Genomic DNA, 12430 nt, shown 5'->3' with positions numbered 1-12430 from the left:
TTTTGTAATGACGGTTCAGACGTCGGGGGTGTAGTGGCTCACTCAGCACACAAAGGCGAATGGACGTTGTGGCAAGTATCCTTTTATTTGTTCGCACCAACAACAGTTAGCAGACACCCCCACGCTGTCGGTAAACGGTTACGTTACTCACAAACTATATCATACCTTGACAGGCCCCAAAACAAGGGGACACCCGCCTCCCCAGATCTCCCATAATCACTGGCTGCCTAGCATGCACCAAAACTCCCCCTGATTGGCCGGAGTGAGAGAAATGACGGGATACGCAGATGGAACATACACTCCTGAACAGGGATGCTTCATCATATTGTTAAACATTGTCCTTAACAAGAGGGGTTATTCAGCATCTTATTCAGTTTTGGTGTTACCTAACTGACAGAATAATTGTACTTTTTTGTATTTTTTTAAGGTCTTTCCATAACCTGGTCTTTGAAGACAGGCATCTTCCTCATCATGGCTTCTACTTACATCAGAATCCTGCATGCTTGTGTAAAACAGCAAAAAGATGAGAGCTTTATCCGCAGTAAGACCTTTCAGACATGCGCACCCCACCTTATGCCATATATCATCTATACAGAATGAAAAACATCACGGAATTACAACATAAAACAATGAATATGACAAAGGTGATGAATGCAATTATAGTATTAGGGACAGAAGTAATAATAATAGCAAACATGTTTAAAATGCTTTTACATTTACAAGGGTAAAAACAGGAGCATAGTAGAGCTCCCTTAAGTCACATTATATACCAAATAAATCTTTTTACTATAATGACAAAACTCTCTTTCCCCGAAATAGCTTTAACATAAAATTTTGCATCTCTCTGGACTGAAGTCCATAAATAATGGGGTTGAGGGTGCCAGGAACAATATGAAATAAAATGCTGCTGAGTTTTCTGTAGTCTGAGTATTGAGGGAAGCGATGTAGAGCTATAGTTGACAATCCACTAAAAGAAACAATGAGATATGCAACCAGGTGAGTGCTGCAGGTCTTCAATGCTTTACTTTTCAAAGTCTTGCTGTTACTGGTGAGACAGATTACTGTGATCTTAGTATAAGTGACAACCATACAGCCTATGGAAGATGTCAAAAGTACTATGGTGAAAGTGAGGCCATAGATATTATTAATCAGCACACTCTCACAGGAGAGTTTAAACAGTGAGGCGTTGTCACAGTAAGGATTTAAGATCTGAGTCCTACATCGGTTCAGTCGTATGGTTAGACCGAGTAAACCCCCAACCAAAACAAAGGCCACTAACCAGGCAGAAACTTTCAGCTTTATCACCATTCGATTAGTCATTATTGTAGTATATTGCAGGGGATTACTGAGTGCCGGATATCTGTCAAAGGCCATAATCATGAGCGCAGTGTGACTGGTGGCACCAAACAAGTGTGTGGTGAAAGCTTGGACCACACATTCGTAATAACTGGTGAAGACCTCTGAGGGAGGTCTCCTCATGTCCAGAAGCAAACGGGTAAAAGGATAGAATTCCCAAGTATATCATTTAAAGACAGGGTGCAGAAAATGTCACAATCACCTGCCAGCTTGATCTTCCACACCTGCCCCGCATCCACAATCAGTCACTCTCCTGCCTTCCACACCTGCTACGCATTCACAATCAGCCCCGCTACATAAGCACTGCACACCCAGCCTGTCATTGCCAGATTGTTCTTCGCGTCATGCAAGTCTCTCCAGCACTCTACCTTGGACTGATCTCCCGGTTTCGACCCTGCCTGTTCCCGACCCGTTCGTCCGTCTCCGCCCCGGTGAGCACGTCAGCCTTCTGTCCCTGACCACGAGTCCTGCCTGAGCGCCTCGGGTTTCTGTTGCCTGTCCCTTGGACTGCCCGGCGCTTCTGCTCCGGTGCCCCGGATGCCCGACCGGCCCAGCGTTCGCACCAGCTGCCTCCTGGCATCTCCTCCCCGATCCTGAGGACCGAACTCTGCCCTGCCTCTCATTGTGCCCGAACGCCGTGTGTAATAAAAGCGTTAACTAAACACTCTGTGCCGTTGTGCTGCATTTGGCTCCGCCACACGCCCGTGTCAGAAAAGGAAATACATTGGCTGGTGAAGGTTTTTGTCAATGAAAATTATAACTACAATGCTCACGTTTGAAATAATTATAAACAGGTAGAAGAAGAAGAAAAATACAGGGTAGAAATAATAATTTGAAATATTCAAAGCTTCCAGCTGGAGCGTGGGGCTGTTTATAAGTGTAGTTTTCCATCAAGCCCATACAACTAAATTCTGTTAGTCACAGGGAATGTCCTTGCAATTTCAATATCTGTAAAACATACAATTGTAACTATTATTAATTTAACATTGATCAGATGTATTAGGAAACATTTGCAATTAGACTTGCACTTTAGACTCTTGGGAGTCTAAAGTGCATTGCTCTCTTCCTTCTTTTTGAAACTGCATCATTTTTCAGATTATATTTTTAGCTCTCAGTCAAATGAAAGATACGGAGAAATGTTGTAATGGCCAAAATATATGTAACTCTTCTAAATGCTTCATTTGTATAACCAGTTTAAGAATTGCAAGTGCTGAGATGGAAAGGCCATGGTATGAGAGCTGAAGTGTTCCACACTGATAAATGTCCCCAGTGTCTTACCTGTAGAGACTAAACAAAGTAGGTCATATGTGTATAACCAGATTTGTTTTCAAGTGTTGGGAGGGCGAGTCCATGGTCAAAGAACTGATGTGTCTTACATGGATTAGATGTCCCCAGTATCCTGGCTGTAGAGACTCAACAAGGTGGTCAAGGTTTCTGTTGACGCCACCGATAACTGAACTTGTGTATAAGAACTGCCTCATTCTGTTAGGGGGCAAGGAGGTTCTTGACAGTCTGCAGAGCACGTAGCTGTTGTGACCTTTTTTCCCTTGCAAGGAAATAAACGGAGAAGGACATATTTGACTCGGAGCCTTTGTTTCTTACTTTACGATTATCTGTGCAAAATCTTCCACCACAATGTTTACTGAAGATAAGAGATTAACATTGATATTTGTTGGAGAAACTGCAATATCATGACATGGTGAGCAAAGCTCTTGCCAGCAGAGTGTCCGCACCTTCTTACAATGATAACCCTGTATGTCATGACAGCTGGTAGATGATGTCTGCGCTTTAAATCTCTATATGGCCTTCTGGTGACTGGTGGGATAAAATGATATGTCCTGGGGTAAAGACCATGATGGTCCATATCCAATGGTGATTTCCGGCACTTAGATATGCAAAACCCCCCCTTGTTTCATTATGTTACCTTTAAGCTATATATTTTGGCGCTGGAGGAGTAGACCTTTGGGTAGCCTCGATGCATGTCCTGTGTATGTGTCAACTCTTACTTGCAAGGATTTTTTGGATGATGTCCTGGTTAATGATTTGGCACGAGGTTGAGTAAACATTTGTCACAATATTTCTTTCATAAGCAAAGAATCCACATTTGTGTATGTTGTTTTCAAAGTTGTTTGTATCAACAGACAGTAGAAATGGGGGGACGGCACTACTAGGCCACTTGTATGCCTAAAAACTAAATAATTTCTTACTTTATTGTGCTAGGTTATTGAAAGAGTTACAATTAATTCAAACTCAAAGTTTAAGCACTTATTCTTTTTTCTAATCAAATTATTATTGATGCTAGTACGTATCAATCCAGTCTATCTAAACTGGTTAAAAAGTAGAAGAAAAAACAAACAAGTTGCAAGTTCTGTTAATATGCTATAAATGTGGGTTATGGGTTAATCTTACATTAAGTGTGGTACTCACTCTGCTTTTCCATATTTTCCAATAAGGCATACTTCTAAAGTTTCTCAGCTTATGGTGTCACGGAAAGTGCTGCTGGTGTAGGTTGGAGGCAGGACTCAAACACATATGGGTTCTACTTGTTCAGGATAAGTCGAAAAGCTCTCACAAAAAACACACTCATGGACTGCATATTTGCACAATACGTGACACTGCATGTAGGCACATCCTTTGCAGAATAATTAATTCTTGAAAAGAACACATTTCTTTTGTATGGTTATATATTGAAATACAAATAATCCAACAAAGTAGGAAAAACCCATTTTTTTCATTCAGGGGTTTTTACAATATACAAATATCTTGAATGGCCTGTCGGGACCTTTCAGCAGCAGATGCCCCCCCCCGATCACCATCTGGCTGGACCAGACCGGCTACAAGACGAACCCAGTGGCCTCCTCCAATCCCGCAATGTTTTTCTTGTGGCAGAGTGTCCGGATTGGGATGAAGCATTGCCGACAGCCGGGTCTACCGATAAAGTGTGATGACGACGGGATGAGGCTGTTCACACCCGAACCACAGCAAAAGACCCAGAACGAGCAGTCAAGGTGGAGCCCCTGAAAGATGTATAATCCGACAATTTCCGGAGGTGGAAATGGAAGAAGGTTGCAGGCCAGGAGGATTTGGCTCAGCCCAGCTGCAGGATCCAAAGCTAACTCAAGCATGGAGAGACATCCAAGTGATTCAGAGTCAAAAGCAGGATGGGGTGAGTCAAGTGGCATATCCACATTTGATGATCAAGGATAAGCTGTTATACTGGGTAACCAATAGGAATTCCGATATCTGTGAACAGTTGATTGTCCCTAACGACAAGGTTTCCAAAGTGTTGTACCTAGCCCACTCCTACTTAGTACGGGCACATTTGGGTTCATCACTATTCCACCATCCTTGAAGCCTATGAAAAATGGACTCGTCAGTAAAGATATACATTCTAAAACTGTGCTAATGCCTTTCTATACCTGTCATAGGCCATCACACCCAGAATAGTCAACAACGCAATGCTGTACGTTTGTACACAAAAGGCCTGGGCGATGGCTGATATGTACCAGATCTTCTTCTGGTGCATCAAGAAGTGCATCATAAGGCGAGGCACCACCGCCGTGGCCCCCAGCAGATCACAGACTACGTGGTTACAAATCATTATGTACATGGTTCTGCGCAGGTTCTTGTCCATGACAATGACGCACAGCACCGGTGGTACATAGAAGCCCTCCAGATGGAAAACAATAGGCTGCTTGAAAGGTGCTACCCTTGTTATATTCTCCATCCAAGACAGTGGACTTCTGTAAAAAGGGTTGATTTCATGAAACAAAAAATGTGTAAAGATAGTGTCTAATAGTCACAGCAATTTTAAGGTTTCCCCATACATAATGTATGGAGATGAACTTCAGGTGAGACCCTGGACTGGATGGCCTCTGGAGCTTTGATTGCTGACCCTGAACACCAACGCCTTCCCTCATTCCCTGTAAGAAAAACAACCATCGCTTATGTATTATAGCTTGGTGTATAAAATTAAACCCTTTTACTGTGGAAATAAATTATTTCAATCAATGAAGTAAAGTTTTTCAAACCAATAGATTAAAATAGACATGCAGGCTGAAGAAGGTGGGGTTGGGGTGTCAATGGCAACAATGGCTGTGAAGGGATTGGTGATAATGTTGGACATACACAACACAATGTAAAATTATTTAAAGCAAACGCACTCTCCTCAACCAGTCCGAGGATCATCAGCTCTGAGGAGAAGACGGGAGTGTGGAAACCGCTGCTTCAGGTTCCACCCCATATCTTTAATATTGCTGTGACCATTAGACACTAGCTTTAGTATATTTTATGTTTTTATTTGTTTTTTGTGCAGGTCTCTTTTTTGTTCTGTTATAATTGCCTAAGAACAACTTGAACAACTAATACGTCACTCCTTTCTGAAGTTTATTGTAATGTGTGGTTATATGTCTGATATCATTCTAACTGTCCCATAAAGGTGATACGGGGGTTTTACAAAATCATCCTCTTTTACAGAAGCCCACTGTGTTGGATGGAGAATATAACAATGGTAGCACCTCTCAAGCAGCCTATTGTGTTCCATCTGGAGGGCTTCTATGTACCACCGGGCTACGGAGCCTTCTTGTTCTTCCTAGCCCTGCTTTGTTACATCGTAATAATGTTGGCAAACGGAGTGGTGCTGTGCGTCATTGTCATGGACAAGAACCTGCGCAGACCCATGTACATAATGATTTGTAACCTTGTAGTCTGTGATATGCTGGGGGCCACGGCGGTTGTGCCTCGCCTTATGATGCACTTCTTGACGGGCCAGAAGAAGATCGGCTACATCTCGGCCATCGCCCAGGCCTTTTCCGTGCACATCTACGGCTTTGCAGTGCAGACTATTCTGGGTGTGATGGCGTATGACAGGTATTATTCTGTTTTTGTTATTGACCTTGCCCTGCTCTGAGGTAAACAGTCTGTTTCAGAAGATGAGAAAGTTTTTAGTTCACGAGAAGAGCTTTTCTACGGACTGTTTTTTTAACTTGTTACATAATATACAATGAACAGTGAGGACAACTATTTTGAGGAAATGGCATGTGCAGCAATATGCGGCAGACCTGGAAAAGGTACTGAATGAACCATCCTCAATCAGCCTGGTTTCAGTCTTTGTGGACGGCCATGAACTGTATTGGGTTTGAATGGGTGCAAAGCCTATAGGAGCTTTTGTCCACATTTTGTCTGTTACTGACCACTAGTATATATTTCCCTATAAGAACAAATGTGTGCCACATGCATATAAAAGGGCATCCCTAGTGTATGTTCCATGGATACAAAACATCTGCAAACAGTGTGTCATGCTGAGATCCTGTTAAAATCAATCTTTAACTAGGAAAAAGATATGGAGGTTTTTTCATGTGGACACTGCTGTCCCTCTGCAGGTACATTGCCGTGTGTGAGCCACTGAGGTATCACGCCATCATGACATCGGCTCGGCTACACTGCTGCCTCGGCCTGGCCTGGTTCACCGCTTTCTTGTTCATCGGTGTGCTCTTCATCTTTCACATAAACTCCCCGCTGTGTGGCAATATCATCCGTCACGTGTACTGCAGCAACCGTGGTATCCTGAACCTGGCCTGCAGTCCCACCCCCATAAACGACATCTATGGTAAGTGCATTTGTTTGGAACAACGGTTCAAACGTACAATTCTTTAGCGTCGGGGGTGTAGTTAATGGACGTTGTGGCAAGTATCCTTTTATTGGTTAACACCAATAAAAGGTAGCAGACACCCCCACGCTATCGGTAAGCGGTTACGTTACTCACAAACTATATCATACCTTGACAGGCCCCAAAACAAGGGGACACCCGCCTCCCCAGATCTCCCCCAATCACTGGCTGCCTAGCATGCACCAAAACTCCCCCTGATTGGCCGGAGTGAGGGGAATGACGTGATACACAGACGGAACATACGCTCCTAAACAGGGATGCTTCATCAAATTGTTAAACATTGTCCTTATCAAGAGGGGTTATTGAGCATCTTATTCAGTTTTGGTGATACATAACTGACAGAATAATTGTATTTTTTTAGGTATTTCCATGACCTGGTTTTTGAAGACAGGCATCTTCCTCATCATTGCTTTTACTTACATCAGAATCCTGCATGCCTGTGTGAAACAGCAAAGAGATGAGAGCTTTATCCGCAGTAAGACCTTTCAGACGTGCGCACCCCACCTTGTTGTTTATGTTTTCTATCAACTTGTAACAGTGGGGAATATCATAAGTCAGAGGATTCCCTCACTCTCAAAAAATATCAAGGAATTCTTCAGCATCTTCTTCATCCTTATCCCACCAGTTTTGAACCCTATAATATATGGACTGGTCAGTAAAGATATCCGTTCTAGCATCATCAAGCATTTTACCAAAGTCCATCGTAAACCTATTCAACTTTGTAACAGAATACAGTAAACGCGTACTTTGACTAAGATTTCCATTGTTTCAGTTTTTTGTTAACATATACAAACAAAAAATAAACCTATCCCACCTACTGGTAAACCAACCTAAATGGAAAAAAAACCTTATTTATGCACACCTCCATCACTCTGCTTAGTAAATAAACAATCAACACGTTTTACAGTTACATTGAACCCATAAATTAAACTACAATAGGATTGGCCAGAAGGTAGAAATAAGTATGTCCAAATAATTCATTTTCTAACAGAAAGAGAGTCAAATTAATGAATTAGATTAAAAACTTCTATTTTTCCCCTCAAGATTAACAGTCTAAAACAGGAAAAGCTGCAAGGGGGTAACAGAGATAGTGTTGAGTTTCCCTCTTTCAGTCAGAACAAGATTCCAGGTGGAAAAGAATTCGTTCTTTGAGTTTTGTATTTACTCTGATTTTACAAATGATATCTGCTCACTAATCCACAATGATGCTGTTGATTTCCAATGCAACAATATTCTGCTACAAGCCAGAGGTGTCACAAACACTGTTATATTTTTATTTATTTTTCTTATTGTAGAGTTATGGCACCAAATATAGTTTCACAAAGTGTTTTAAAGATTTATGCTTCTGCGTTTTCAGAGAAATGCAAGAACTTGCAGACGCAAGAGCTTCTTGCGTGCCTTTTCACCCCCTCTTGCGTGTGTTGACCAATTTTTCTAAGCTTACTTCAAAAGCCACGCAAGCTCACGCAGCCCGCAAGGCTGTGATTGGTCTGCTAACTACATCCTTTCCAGAGTCTCCCATGTCTGGTTTAATTGCACAATTCCGCCATTATTAAAACAAAGATTTTTTTACGAGTGAATGGATCAAATTTCGGAGCTGTTGTCATAAGAAATTGGTAAATATGACCACTTATACAATCCGTCATTGGTGGACTATAAGGACACAATCAGGGAATCACAGGACAAGGCAGGAAGTGAAGTTACCCAGGGACACAAGAGACATGAAACTGCAAAATAAAACAGGAAGGAGAACCAAACCGTGACACACACACAAATACGCCACTCTCTAGGTCGTCTTCGACAAAAAAACGAGTGCTTTGTAACACAGGGAAGCCTTTTTGAACCATGAATTGAAACAAGTCCATCAACACAAGACGCAAACGCAAAAGTTGGAAAGGGTATTACAACATCTATGACAACTATTCATTTTGATTAAGTTATTAAATATAACTCCTCGGTTGTTTACCCTTGATTTAAATAACTGTGTCCGTGGGGCAGAAACAGTTTCTATAGGGTTAATTATGCTATGGCTGAGTGACTGCTCGGATGGAAGTGCAGAGAAGTCTGTAAGACTGCGACTCTGCTTCCTGGTCTGAACTCTGGGTCATTGATTAAGTCCATTAAGAAACTGGGTCAGGTTCTTAGAAATTAGTTGAGCTCCATCCAAAGTTGGATGGATGCCGTCCCTCCTAATCAGACCAGGCACTGCCCAAAACGTCTTCCAGTGATCAACGAAGCCCACATTTTTTACTGGGCACCACCTAGACAACCAGCGGCGGAATGACGACATGCGGCTATACATGTCGTTACTGATCAGGATTGGGTGTCCGACATTGTTTTAGCGTATGTACACACCGATTCCACGTTAACTTTTGTGACTTTCGAGTGGCGTAACCGGGAGTCATTACCGCCGAGGTAGGGCAATAAAATAAAAATTCTGCAAAAAAACTAGATTTATTACAAAACAGTTACAGTATTGATAACCCATTAGTACTTCTCAGTTAAATATTTCATATTTATTCTATGAAAAAAGGAAGTAGATATCACTTTGATAATTTATTATCGTCAACCTCACAGGCAATTCAATACCCTTCCCAAGTGGCCTCCTCTCTCCCTGTGGCTGCACGGTCAGTTGGTTGGGGGCGAGGTTGCATAGTACGAGCAAACCAGACCAGGCGTGGGCACCTTTACTGGAAACCAGTTGTATCGGTGCTGTCAAACGTTAAAAACTGGTCTCCCCTCTTGTGCTTTCAGTCATCATTTCAGCAAGTACTAAAGGCGGCCTATCGCCTCAACCTGACACCTCCAAAGAAGGGATGTGCCAAATCTCATCTCAGGATCCCGTTCCCTGGTCTATTGTACGATGTCTGACATTGTTTTAGCGTATGTACACACCGATTCCACTTTTGTGACTTCCGAGTGGCGTAACCGGGAGTCATTACCGCCAAAGTAGGGCAATAAAATTAAAATTATGCAAAAAAAATTGATTTAATACAAAACAATTAAGGTATTGATAACCCATTAGTACTTAAATATTTCATATTTATTCTATGAAAAAAGGCAGTAGATATCACTTCACAACCTCACAGGCAATTCAGTACAAAATAATATATATATATATATATATATATATATATATTAATAATCAGTATGATATAACATGATATGTTATATATACATGATATAACATGTATATATAACATAATCCAATGTTGCCCCACGCTGAGTCAATTTCACACATTTTTTTATTCAATCAGCAATTTGGCTGCAAGTGCTTCTTAGATCCACCTTCTTCTATCTTAAGAATGCCACTAGCGCAGCTAAAACACGCATGACAGGAAGTGCGTATGAAAAGTAGTGACATCCAGGAGAAAGATGTATTTTGTGCAGACATCTTAAAGAAATTCTGCCCCAAGATCAAATCTGAGATTTTGACCGTGCTCAACAACCGCTTACTGTGTACGCTAACTTGGGCGCTACTTAGCTTATCAGGCATTTCAATCAGGACAGACTCGTTTAATAGTAATACAATAATATATTACACAAGCATAAAATATGAATTGTGCAAGGTCTTTGGCGATTGGACTCCATCATGACGTACTATCCCCGAAGGCAGGGATAGTGAGGTCCAATAATCCCAATCCCCTAAAGACATTTATTTCTACGAATAAGTAAGTAAATAAATGAATAAATAAATACCTTAACCACTGCCGTAGTGAAATTCCTAAGCAAACACCAAAAGTTAGTCATGACAGAAGTTAAACTTGCATGGGTTGATGTCAAACAGAGGTAAGAGATCTGGTGAGTCAAAGCCCAGAATAGGACGTCGCAATGGACTGCCGATCGCCCACCGGGTTAACCAGACTGAGACCTAGAAAGAAGGTTACCTGGATGGGTCTTACGAAATCGGCCCCAGACCTTAAAACTTATGTCGCCTTGCTGGGACTTACGCACTCGGCCCACAAACTTAGGATGATGTCATCTTGCTGGGACTTACGCCTTCGGCCCTCGACATGGCAACGATGACATCTTGCTGGGACTTACACATACGGCCCTCATTAGAATGATGTCACCTGATGGGTCTTACGCATTCGGCCCCGCCATAGTAAAGATGACATCTTGCTGGGACTTACACATACGGCCCTCACTTGAATGATGTCATCTGCTGGGTCTTACGCAGCCGGCCCCTCCATGATAAAGATGACATCTTGCTGGGACTTACACATACGGCCCTCACTTGAATCATGGCATCTGGTGGGTCTTACACACATGGCCCACAAACTTTGCATGATGACCTCCTGATGGGACCCTACGGCTTCTCTTCCAAGGGACACTAAGGAACCATGGCGGTCCACTGTAAGGGGGCGCTGAAGTGACCTTCCCGCAAGGGAAGGGAATACACCACCACCACCAGTTATATGCATGCTTGCCTGTTCTTTTACCGATTCAGGGATCTTTGCAAGTACCGTGTTATGGTCAGCCTCTAGTGGAGCTTTGAGCATGGGTCAGGTCCGGACCCGCGTGGGCGGCGATAGGAAGTCTGGAGACGGGAAATTGCGCAACCTGCCAATGACTCTTTCCCGGGGTGAGCGCTCAGAAAACGCAGGTTAGATCTACCTCAAGTGCTGGTGCGCAACCTGCGAAGATAGGGGGTTTAAAATGCTTAACAGTAGCTAAAGCAGATAGCAGCTGCCATTCGACGTGCTAGTGCAGTTGCCGTGGCCGAGAGGATCACAACTCTGTTCATGACCCCAGTTTTTGAGACCTGCTGCCTCTTGCTTCCCCATATTCTCGGAGCCGTGACGGAGTCCGCCAGATGGTCGCGTTAAGTTCAACGAAGCAATGTTAGCTTGACTGTTCCCGTAAGACCACAAACCTCAAGCTCCTAGGTGGCGGGTCAAATGAAAGATCTACTTCCTAGAACTGCAAACTTGTCATGTTGACCCAGATTACTGAGAGTCTAACCCTCGTGCGTGCAAGGACTTCTAGGGACACGAGAGAAGATCCCCTGCCTATTGTGGGAACCATTTAGTGCTGCAGCACCCAGCATGAGGAATACTGCTACACCGGCAACCACCAAACGAAAAGGGGCTTTCCTGAACCCAACTTACCATCCTCGATGTTTGTGACTGCAGGGGTTGCCGCAGTTCAACGTCCCATTAGTGGCAGGGATGAAGAGGAGATACCTTGGTTTATAATTTAACGTAGCTGCCCCTCAACGAATGCCTTGCATACTGTAGATACTCACTTCCTTAAGTGGACCATCTAATATTTCAGCCAGCTAACCTTAGTTGATATTAATGCTGCACTCTATTGTCACACTAAATGCCATCATCTGAAGAAAGGAGGCCATGGTCTAGCCAGCTGTGGCTCTGACTGAACTTCCCCCAAAAACAATGGCCTGCA

General features: G+C 42.9%; 1 pseudogene; it reads right to left on the bottom strand.

Annotated features, from left to right (window-relative positions):
* Positions 1-786: 786 nt before the first annotated feature.
* LOC119213022 (olfactory receptor 52N2-like) lies at positions 787-5083 on the bottom strand (annotated as a pseudogene).
* Between the last annotated feature and the right edge of the window lie 7347 nt (positions 5084-12430).

This window comes from Pungitius pungitius, chromosome 21, assembly GCF_949316345.1.
Source record: "Pungitius pungitius chromosome 21, fPunPun2.1, whole genome shotgun sequence".
NCBI lineage: Eukaryota > Metazoa > Chordata > Actinopteri > Perciformes > Gasterosteidae > Pungitius > Pungitius pungitius.
This window is presented reverse-complemented; position numbering and strand designations above follow the sequence as displayed.